Raw genomic sequence first — 12500 nt, forward strand, 5'->3', positions numbered from 1 at the left:
TGTCAGACTTTTTACTGTGTTCACCCCAGTCCAACGCTGGCATATCCACATCATGACTACGATGTGTTATAAGTCACTCAGGGAGTCTAAGTTGTTGTAGCATCATGCACTTCACATGCATGTGTAGTCTGGAGCTATGAATGGTGCTGGGAGAGGCTCCTACTTTCTTGTCATTTCACAGCCGATCAGGAATCTCTCCCACTCTCACTGCCTTCCATTGGAAAGATTTGCAAATTGATAGTCACCCTGTTTGGCCACATTATGAACCCACCAGCCTTAGACATCAAGCCCTAGGAGTGGGACTTGAACCTGGAGCTTCTGGTTCAGAGGCAGGGACGTTATTCAATGCAAGTAGATCTCTGTTTAAAACAAGAGACCAGAACTGTATGCAATTCTTTAGATGTGGCCTCACCAATGCATGGTAGCACAATGGTTAGTACTGCTGCTTCACAACTCCAGGGTCCTGGGTTCGATTCCTGGCTCGGGTCATTGTCTGTGTGGAGTTTGCACATTCTCCTCGTGTCTGCATGGGTTTCCTCCAGGTACTCCGGTTTCCTCCCACAGTCCAAAGATGTGTAGGTTAGGTTGATTGGCCATGCTAAGAAATTGCCCCTCAGTGTCCAGGGATGTGTAGGTTGGAGGGATTAGTGGGTATAACATGTTGGGATATGGGGGTAGGACCTGGGTGGGATTGGGTTCGGTGCAGACTCGATGGGCCAAAGGGCCTCTTTCTGCACTGTAGGGTTCTATGATTCTATATAGCTGTAGGAAAAATACATTCTATTTTTATATTCCATCCCCTTTTAATAAATATCAACATTTCATTTCCTTCATTTGCACTTTTATTAAAAATTTTCGTTTTTAATTGCTGGACCTGCATGCTGTCTTTTTGTGATTCTAGGACACTGAGATTATTCTGTGTCGCAGCATTATACAGTGTCTCTCCATTTCAATCATATTCTTCAGTGAATTTTGAGCTTGATGTGATGCTGAGTTCTTCTGTTGCCATTCCCTGTGCACCCATTTCTTTGTCCAGGAGTTCTCCCCCCACATAAATGGCCCCTTTTACCCACCTCCAGGATTCTCCCTCACCTGCACTCCTCCTTATGATCCTTTACCCCTCGCTTGATCTGTTCACTAAAAACTGCTGACTGACATTGGGCCTGGTCAATTTTTCTGTTCTCTTCATTCACTCTAACGTGTCTCCCTCTCAACTTGCTGCACTCTGTTCTCTCAGGCTCAACCAGAGTTCAGAATGAGGTAGAAGAATAAAGAGATAAAGTTCAACCCTTTGTTAATGATGGATCATTCAGGGCCAGAGAAGGGAGAGGGTAATGTGAGTCACAGCAAGAAGCAAGATTAGAATGGATGGGGTCAGAGGAAATGAAGAGTAAGATAGATCTGGAGGGTTGTTAATAACCATAGGTTGTTGAAGCTCGCAATCCTTAATGGCTGAAAGGAAGTGAAAAAGCTTTTTGACAAGACGCTGGATGAGACAAAGGATGAAATTAAATTATGGAGGAGGATAGCTCTGAGATCGAGTTGGTGCTGCTGGAGAGGGTGAGGGTTTGCAGATGGCAGCATCTGGCACTGTGTGTGGGTCTCAGGGTGGGGCGAGAACAGCAATTTAATGTCTCGGAGATATGTGTAATTATTGCTGGATGCAAAATATAAAGAATAGAGTTTTAGGTGGAATCTACATGGAATAAGTAGCAGTGGGAGATAGTTTGTAGTTTAAAAACCTGTTTTCGTAGCTATTTGAACAAATGCTGTTAGGGAAATAGGAAGCAATGAAAGTAAAGGAAGTAAAAGAGAAACCAAAAAGAGCTGTCACTCATACTGGGTTTTGAACGGGACAGATTGAGTTCTCCCCCAGTAACTCAATGAGCTATCGACAATTAGGCAGATTGAATAGATGAATACCCTTTCTGTATAACTATGACCAACATTTATCCCTCACTCAACATCATAATATCTGCCTCAATACATAGATTATCTGTTCATTATCTCATTAATGTTTGAAAGGCATTGCTATGTGCAAATTGCCTCATGTATCTGCTACCTTACAATAGTGTGTCCCTTAGTGTCCCAAGGCGTGTAGGTTAGATGGATTAGCCATGATGAATGTGTGGGATTATGGGGATAGGACGGGGGAGAGGCATGGGTAAGATACGCTGTCAGAGAGTCGACGCAGACTTGATGGGGCGAATGGCCTCTTCTGCACTTAGGGATTTTCTAATTCTATGACTTGAGAAATACTTCAGTGGCTTTAAAATGCTTTGGAACATTCTGAGGTGGTGGAAATAAACAAGAATTTCTCGGTTTCGAGGAGCATACTATATGTTGAGTAATGTAGTTAAAGTGATGCAATCATTTCATAGACAGATATAAATTGTGATGTGATTAAACACCCCACTTACCACATAAACATGTACCATGAGGAGAAACACTGGTCTTCAGGAGAGTTGGTGCCGCACTGTCCAAGGTGGCATCTTTTGGATGAGATATCAAACGGAAACATCATGTCTCTTGATTTTTAAGAGTTTGTCTCCTGCTTTATGAACTGTGGTGTTGACGTGTCTGCTTTCGACAGCACAGGCTCAAATTTTCCGGTCTTCAGATAATCAGAGACTACACATATGGCTGAAGATGCATGTCAGGTCCCTGTGGAAGTCCTGATGTGCAGATCTACATGGGAATTGTCTAGGATGTTTCATCATCCAATGGGCAATTCCTCAGCTCCCCAGGATGCCCCGCAAATGCCACAGGCTTATCTGACTGGTTATGCAGAAAATGTTCAACAGCTTAAATCTAGTCTAATCACCTGAGTACCACATCCCACCCCTCCCATCACCCTGTCACACCCTCCCCACCCCAATCATCCAACTCCCACTGGACTTGACCAGACTACCACCTCAGCCTTTCCCTCACAAACTGGATAACCGCAGCCCCCTCCCCCCCCCCGCCCGCCTACGACCAGAACTGACCACCACCCCACTACCCGACTTGACTATCATTGGCTGTAAAGTACTTTGGGATGTCCTGAGTTCGTGTGCCTGTTGTTTAAATACAAACTCTTTCTGTTTATTTATTTTGTATGAATTTTGTGGGCTGCTTTTTTATGCAGAGCTAACCATTAGGTGGCACCAGAACCATAGTTTTTGCATCTGAAGTTACAATAACATGATTCCGCAGTGCAACAGTAACAGCAGCTTATCCAGAAATACATACACTGACACAGCACCTACAAAGGAGGGGAGGACCGCACTGCTGGCTACAATGTTACTTAGAATTTGGAGCCAGGAGAAGTGAGTTGGTTGAATAGTGACCAGTGATGGTGCACATTGTTGAGTTGAGCATCAGTAAGTTCAGTGTGGGCAGATTGGTACCATTCTGGTGCATAGTTTTCTGCTATTGACTACATGATGACAAGAGCAGAGGTCCTTAGATCTTGGTTAGTGATCCAGGTGGCAATGGATCAGCATTCTCGTCATGCCGCCTGTCGGTACCAGCTTACACCAGGGAAGTAAATGTTCCTCTTAGCAAAATAAATTCAAAACATCTGCACTTGAGGAATCCCAGTATTATGGAATCAAAACTGCCAGCGGTATTCCTTCCCCCTTTGAACTGGTGTAATACTCATGTACATGTAGTACCAGAGTATCCAAACCTCTGTGACTCCCCTGAAGGCCACATCACAGCAGCAACACGACAGCAACTTGAAGAGCCAAAAAGAAGAAATTTAACCTGAGTTTCAGACACAACTGATTTTTCAGTAAATCTTTGCCACCATCTTTAAAATTTTGGCTGTTATAGATTTCAGTATTTTATTCAATAGTCAGTATTAGTAAAGAAATGGCTTTGGGGAAATTGATGATTGAAGGTGGATAAATCTCCAGACCCTGATAATCTCCATCCAGAGTACTTAAGGATGTGGACCTGGAAATAATAGATCCATTGGTGGTCATTTTCCAAAATTCTTTGGACTCCGGAACAGTTCCTGCAGATTGCAGGATAGCTAAGGTAAGCCTGCTATTCAAAAAGGGAGAAAGAAAACAGGGGACTATAGATCAGTGAGCCTAACGTTGGTACTGGGGAAGTTGCTAGAGTCCATTATCAAGGATTTCATAACTTGGCATTTGGAAAACAGTGGTATAATCAGAGAAAGTCAGCATGATTTGCAAATGAGAAATCATGCTTGTTGAATCTGTTGGAATTATTTGAGGATGTAACTAGTAAAGTCGGTCAAGGAGAACCGGTGGATGTGATTTATTTAGAATTTCAGCAAGGTCTCACATCGCAGCCGACTATGTAAAGTTAAAGCACATGGGATTGCAGGTAGTGTCTTGAGATGGATAGAAAGCTGGTTAGCAGATAGGAAGCAAAGAGTGGCATAAATGGGTATTTTTCTGATTGGCAGGCAGGGACTAGTAGAGTACCACAGAGATCTGTGCTAGGATCCCAACTGTTCACATGAAATATTAATGATTTAGAAGAGGGAACTAAATGCATTATCTCCAAATCCGCAGATGATACAAAGTTGGGTGGGAGGATGAGTCGAGAGAAGGATGCAGAGATGCTTCAGCATGATTTGGACAGGCTGAGTGAGTGGGCATATGCATGGCAGACGCAGTATAGTGTGGATAAATCTGAGTTTATCCACTTCAGTTGCAATAATAGGTAGGCAGATTATTATTTGAGTGGGGTGTAAATTGAGAGAGCTGGATACTCAGTGAGACCTTGGTTTCCTTGTGCATCAGTCATTGAAGATGTGCATGCAGGTACAGCAGGCAGTAAAGAAGGCAAATGGTATGTTGGTCTTCATAGTGAAAGGATTTGAGTATAGGAATAGGGATGTTTTACTGCAATTGCACAGCGCACTGGTGAGACCACACCTGAGTATTGTGTGCAGTTTGGGTGTCCTCATTTGAGGAAGGATGTCCTTGCTGTAGAGGGAATACAGCAAAGATTTACCAGGCTGATTCCTGGGATGGCAGGTCTGTCATATGAGCAGAGACTAAGTTGGTTAGGATTGTATTGATTGGAGTTTAGAAGACTGAGAACAGATCTCATCGAAACTTTAAAAATTCTATCTGGATTATACAGGGTAGATTCAGAAAGAATGTTCCCAATGGTAGGGGTCATAGTTTGAGGATAAGGGATAAATCTTTTAGGAGTGAGGTGAGGAGAAATTTCTTCACCCAGAGAGTGGTGAATGGGTGGAATTCACTACCACAGAATGTAGTTGAGGCCAAAATGTGACTTCAAGAAGAAATTAGATGTTGCTCTTGGGACTAATGGGGGGAAGACAGGATCAGGATATTGAATCTGATGATCAGTGAGGATAAAATGATGGTGAAGCACACTTGAAGGGCTGAATGGCCTACTCCTGCTTCTAGTTTCTACGTTCAATGTTTCTATTTAATTCTGAGCTGCGAAATGATCGGAATTAAGTGCAGCACTGACACGTGTAAATAAATCCAGCTTGAAAATTTGGAGTGTTTCAGGTGCTTAATAATTGTACAGCGGATAACTTTGAAAGTTAGATCTGAACAGAAACTTGAAAGAATGAAGTAACATAGGAGACTATATCTTTGAAAAAGTTATTCCATTACTTCTATTCCACCGCTCTTGCCCATAACTAATTTTTTTCCCTTCATTTATCTAAATCTCCTTTCAAAATTGTTATTGAACCTACTTTCACTACTCATCCCATTTAATCAGCATCCTATCCATCACCTTAAAGGTTCATTCGTCTACTTCTGGCACAGAGTGGCAACAATATATTACCATATCCAAGATGGACTGCAAAAACTCATCCTTCAACAGCACCCTCCTAACCTGTGACCTTGACCATCCTGAGAAACAAGGGTGACAGACGTTTTGGAAAGTCACCACCTGCAAGCTCCTCTCCAAGTCACACACCATCCTGACTTGGAACTGCATCACCATGGCTACACTCTCAACCTATACCCAAAATCCATGTCCAACTGAAATCTCATGTTCAGTGTCTTCCTCCCCTCCATCATTTTTCTATTGCTTATCCACTCTCTCTATTCCTTGTATATCTCTCCCTACGCCCACCTTTACTCATATCTTTATCCTTCCACCATATTTCTCTTCCTGACGTTTCTATTTAGGTCTCAGGCTGTCTGTCCTTATCACTGTTTTCTCGAACCAGTCTCCTCCCTTTTTCCCACATCTTTCTCCAGTCTTCCAGCCTCAATGGTAGAATCAAGGGATCATCATGAATGGTTGCAGCAGGGAAGCAGGCCATTCAGCCTGTCAGGTCTAGACTGGCTATCTGGTACAGCAATTTAGCTATACCCTCTCCCTTGCCCTTTCCTTGTGGCCCTGCAAATTTCTCCTTTCAGCTGCTTATCCAATTCCTTGAAAGTCACATTGGCCCTTTAGAAACAGGGATAGGAGAAATAATCTTGGGGAATGAGGAAATGGCAGAGGTACTGAGCAATTGTGTGCCTTTAAAGATCCATGTTTCACATCAGAAATTGACAGTAACCTAGGACTTAAAAAATGAGGCAATTAAGGAAGTCAGTATTACCAGAGGTGAAATTCTAGGGACCAAAATCTGACATCCCCAGGACCTGATGGCTTATGGCCTAGCGCAATGGGGATTCTCAACCTTTTCAGTAACACGGGAACTTCAGTGAAACAAATATTTCCATGGCACACCCACTTTCTTCAGCTGAATCGGTTGCTCATAAATGTCACATTTACTTATGTTTATTATGGTTACAGTCTCACTCTGGAGGTTTGCAGTGTACAATTAAAATTCAGTGGATCAGAGCAAAATGTAAATTTGTGTGAATAGCAACTTACTGGGTTAGTTGCCCGGAGGAATCTAGTTTAACCAAATTAAGCTCAGTCATGGAAACAATCTCAAAACACAAACTGACTGAATATAAGTGTCCCAAAAATAATGTTCATTATCCGAAGGCAACTTGTAAAAGGATAAATAAACCAGCCGTAGCAACGAGTGAGATCCTCAAGTAGAGGAGCTTGAACTAATATCTGATTTTCATTGAATTGCTGTTCCAAATGTTTGTGAAGTTGGTGTCAATCAGTATGTGGCCACAACAGAGTGAAGTCTTTGAGTTTTTAAAATTTAAGTGTGACTAGTTTACCCACACACACAAAAAAATGGTGATTGAGAAACAATCACCAAAAACCTTCACTGTTAAAAAGAGAACACTCACAGAATCCCCTGGGCACCAGACAGTGAACGTGAGGCCAATATATCCAGACAACTGAATGTTCCAAATCTCTGAATTTTAGGGCGGGTGTTGTAACATGTGGCCAATGTAATTTTTTTTTTGGCTCAATTCTTGGAATTTATGAGAGGTAGAATTCAGCCAGAGATGTTCAATCCCTAGCCTGCTTTGTTCTTACAATAAAAAGTCTGACAACACCAGGTTTTAGTCCAAGTGTTCTTACAAAACAGAGCTCCTAAATTCAGGTACTGTTCAGAATGGTGTCTTTGGGGATATCTAACAGCCATGCACAAATATATTGACATAAATGGCCTTGGGGAGGAGGCAGGGGGGGGCGGAAACGACATTCAGGGTTACTTAATCATGTAGAATTAATTCTGAATACAACATTCAGATACATAAGCAAATGAAATGAGAAAGGCAAGGGGGACATAGAATCATAGAATCCCTACAGTGCAGAAGGTTGCGGAATATGGTGAGATTTGATTGCTGGGGTTTATGGAACTGATGTGCAGCTGGCCAGTGAGTTCAGTTTAGGGATAGCAATCCATTACCTGAAGTGGCTGTCACCTTAGCGAGGATGGGAGAAAGCAGCACATTCACTCAAACATTACCATGTCTTCAGAATGCGGAAGCCATGAAAGGTAAAGTGTTCTTGTCTGTCCTGGGGAAACAGTAAGGCAAGGCTGAACAAAAGCGTGATGTGGACGTGGTGGGAGAGGGGGGTCATTGACCTGGAAAAACAGAGAACACTCTGCCAGTTCTCTGTAAATATATGTCCAGGGTCACAGATCTTCTCACAATGGGCCCCTCCCAGAAAGCTCTATGGGCAAGGTTGAAGGTGAGATCTGACAGCTCAGAAATGTTTCACTCTGAATAACCAGATTACTAACTACACTCCATTTTAACCAATCAGTTGGGTTAAATGCGTAACAGGTACAGTTACTTTGAGAAATTCTTAACTTTAATTCCCTTCTACTCCGATTTGTCTTACACTATGAAAAACACAAGTCACACACTTCTGAAAAATTGTAAGATTAACTCTAATTGTTATGAGTATTATTTGGTCTGGTCTAAAGGGTTGCAGGAATTTTTATTCACAAAGACTGTCCCCATTTCACCGAAAATAACTAATTCATCCTTTTACTCAGCCATGGCCTGGGGAGATGTGGGGAAAGTTACAGTCTGATAATGAAGACCGCTCTCTGTCACTGGGTCCAGTTTCCCATTTAACTGAGCAGGGACTACACCACTTTACAATCAGATTCACATTCCAGACCAAGGCAATCTGTTTTTATTGGGAAACACAGAATTGGAACTATTGTCGTGCAAGTTCAGGTTTGTGTTTAATCGTAGAAAGGATTCCACTGCTCCACTTCCAAAACATGTTTTTTTTTGACCTGATGCAGAACGATGGCAGCTTTTATAGGCCACTTATTTTAACATCTATTATTGACAAGATGCTGGAGTCAATAATCAAAGAAGAAATAGCTAATCATTTAGGAAAGCTGAATATAATCAAACCGAGTCACCATTGTTTTAAGCTAGATCATGTTTGACAAATTTGTACAAATTCTTTGAGGGTGTAACAGGGAGAGTACATAGAGGGTATCTGTAGACGTAGTGTACTTAATTTTCAAAAGGCATGTGACAAGGTTCTGCTTGAGAGGCTGGTGCATGAAGTAAAAGCCCATAGAACTGGAGGAAGTGTGTTAGCACGGATTAAAAACTGGCTGTCAAATAGAAAACTGAGAATGTGTCATAGTAAAGCAGTTGGAAAGCAGTACCCTAGGGTTCTAAAAAGGATAGCTGCAGTGATAGTGTACGTGCTGGCTATGGTTTTTCAAACTTCCTTAGATTCAGGAACGGACCATCAGAATGGAAGCTAGCAAATATTGCACTGCATTTTGAGAACAAAGGGAAAGAGAAAACATTGGATTACTAGCCTGTTTGCTTTATATCAGTTTTTGGAAAATTAATAAGGAAGTCTTAACAATGCACTTAAAAAAGCGTAGTAACAAATCAATACGGTTTATTAAGCAGAAATCCTGTTTGACAATTTTTTTGAGGATGAGGAGTAAAAAGGGAAACCAGTAAATATATTATACCTGGATATTCAAAAGCATTTGATAAGGTGCCACCCAAAAGGTTAATAGGTAAGATAAGGGTAATTTGATTTGATATTGTGGGTCCTTTTCAGAGTGGAAGATCTAATTAGTGCAGTACTGCAGGGATCAGTTCTTGGCCTACAATTGTTCACTATTTATATCAATGACCCAATGAAGAGATTGTAAGGTTTCCAAATTTGCCAATGATACAAAGATAAGTGGAAGGGTATGTTGTGATGAGGCTATTGTGATTCTACAACAGGATATAGATGGGTTGAGTGAGTGGATGAAAACCTGGCAAATAGAATTTAATGTGGGAAAGTCTGAGGTCATGCACTTGGGTAGGAAGAATCATAAGGCAGATTATTATCTAAATGGAGAGAGACTGCAGGTAAGCGATGTACAAAGGGTAGTGCATGAATCTCAAAAAGCTAGAAGGCAGGCCCAACAAGTAATTCAGAAGGCAACACATTTTGGCCTTTATTGCAAAGTGATTGGAGTTTAAAAATAGGGAGGTTTTGTTGCAATTATACAAGGTGTTGGTGAGGCCTCACTTAGAATGCCACATACAGTTTCGGTCCCCTTACCTTAAAAAGGAAATAATAATATTGGAGGCAGTTTATAGGAGAGTCACCAGGCTAATTTCTGGGATGAGAAGGTTGTCCAATCAAGAGCAAAGAAATAGTCTAAGTCTGTATTCCTTAGCATTTAGAAGAGTGAGGGGTAGGCTTATTCAAACATAAAAGATCTTGAGTGGCTTGATAGGGTGATGGTGAGATGTTGTCACTTGTGAGAGTGTCTCAAATAAGGACATAGTTACAAGTTAAAGGGCTGGTCGTTTAAAACTGAAGTGCATAGGAATTTGTTCTCACAAAGGGTAGTGAATCTTGCCCCAAAGGGCAGTGGACACTGGATCATCAGAAGCATTCAAAGGGGAGGTGGATATATATTTGATAGATCGAGGAATAGAGGGCTATGGGGAAATGGCATAGAAAAGGAGTTGAGGCCAGCATTGGTCAGCCATGATTGTTTGAATGGTGGGGCAGGTTTGAATGACCTTGTGGCCTATTCCTACTTTTATTTCTTGTGTTCTTTAGCCACAGAACAAAATCCTGTTTGCAGTGACTGCATAAAAGGACACTCTAAACCTGGCAGTCCCTCACCACTGCACCTTGTCTCCGGGTCCACCATATTCTCGCTACCTCCTCTCTTCTCCTGCTCTCCTCAGCGCCACACTCCTGCTCCAGGTCCACCACACTCCTGGTTCCCCCTCCTGTTCTCCTCACTGCTACCTTCCCAGGTCCTAGTTCCTGTTTCTTTTTTCCTCCATCTTTGATTGGCTCCTGCATCACACACAATATAATACCCACTGCAGGTCATAGCACACTTGCAAGCTTTCTGCAGTATACTAGTGTGTCATAGTAAAGCAGTTGGAAAGCAGTACCCTAGGGTTCTAAAAAGGATAGCTGCAGTGATAGTGTATGTGCTGGCTATGGTTTTTCAAACTTCCTTAGATTCAGGAATGGACCATTAGAATGGAAGCTAGCAAATATTGCACTGCATTTTGAGAACAAAGGGAAAGAGAAAACATTGGATTACAAGCCTGTTTGCTTTATATCAGTTTTTGGAAAAAGCTGGATTCAATTAATAAGGAAGTCTTAACAATGCACTTAAAAAAGCATAGTAACAAATCAATACGGTTTATTAAGGAGAAATCCTGTTTGACAACTTTTTTGAGGATGAAGAGTAAAAAGGGAAACCAGTAAATATATTATACCTGGTTATTCAAAAGCATTTGATAAGGTGCCACCCAAAAGGTTAATAGGTAAGACAAGGGTAATTTGATTTGATATTGTCACATGTATACAGTGAAAAGTATTATTTCAAATATACCATTCATAAAGTATATAAGGAACAAGAAAAAGCATAGGGTGCAGAATATAGTATTGCAGTTACAGGCAAGGGCGAAGAAAATTAACAGCTTAATATATGATAGGACTATTCAAAAGTGCGGTATGGTGGTTAACACTGCTGCCTCATAGCAACAGGGACCCGGGTTTGATTCCCAGCTTAGGTCACTGTCTGTGTGAAATCTGCAAGTTCTCCCCATGTCTGCATGGGTTTCCTCCAGGTGCTCTGGTTTCCTCTGACAGTCTGAAAGACATGCTGATTAGATGGACTAGCTATGCTAAACTTTCCCTCAGTGTAACTGAATATGTGCTGGAGTGTGACGACTAGGGAATTTTCACAGTAACTTCATTGCAGTGTTAATGTAAGCCTATTTGTGACAAATAAATAAACTTTAACTTTAAAAATCTGACAGCAAGGAAGAAGCTGTTCTTGAGTCATTTGCAACATGTTCGCAAACTTTTGTATTTTTTTCCTGACAGAAGAAGGTGGAAGAGAATATGTCCCGTGGGGTCCTTGATTATGTTGGCTGCTTTTCCAAGGCAGCAGAATGTGTAGACAGAGTCAATGGTTGGGAGATTGGTTAATGTGATGGATTGGGGTAATATATATTAACATGGATACAAGATTAGTTAATGAGTAGAAAGCAGAGAATGGGCTTTTTCAAATTGACAGGCAATAAATAATGGAGTATCACAGGGATCAGTGCTGGGCTTCAGCTATTTTATAATCTATGTTTATGACTTAACATAGGGAAGTGTGAAGCATTCACTTTGGTCGTAAGAATAAAAAGCAGAGTTTTTAAAACATTTGTTCGTATGGATGTCCAAGGAGACTTGAGTGTGCTCATACAAGGAATGCAGAAAGTCAGCATGCAGATGCAGCAAGCAATTAGGAAAGCAAATGACATGTTTGTCTTTTTTTAAAAAAATTATTCCATCCAAAAAATTAAATTCAAATTGAATCCATTCAGGGTCCCCATAAGATCCAAGCTGACAAGATGAGGCATTGCCCCCCCACCCCCCACCCCCCACCCCCCATCCCCCACCCCCCATCCCCCACCCCCCATCCCCCACCCCCCATCCCCCATCCCCCACCCCCCATCCCCCATCCCCCACCCCCCATCCCCCATCCCCCATCCCCATCCCCATCCCCATCCTGGGCTTGATCTGACATTTCACCTTAGCCAAAAGGCTGAGATAGCTTTGAAAAATTGCATCAGATCAAGCCTCAGTTTAACCTCATCTACCTT

The sequence above is a fragment of the Carcharhinus amblyrhynchos genome, chromosome 8, assembly GCF_965287045.1.
Source record: "Carcharhinus amblyrhynchos chromosome 8, sCarAmb.v2.hapA, whole genome shotgun sequence".
Taxonomy (NCBI): Eukaryota; Metazoa; Chordata; class Chondrichthyes; order Carcharhiniformes; family Carcharhinidae; genus Carcharhinus; species Carcharhinus amblyrhynchos.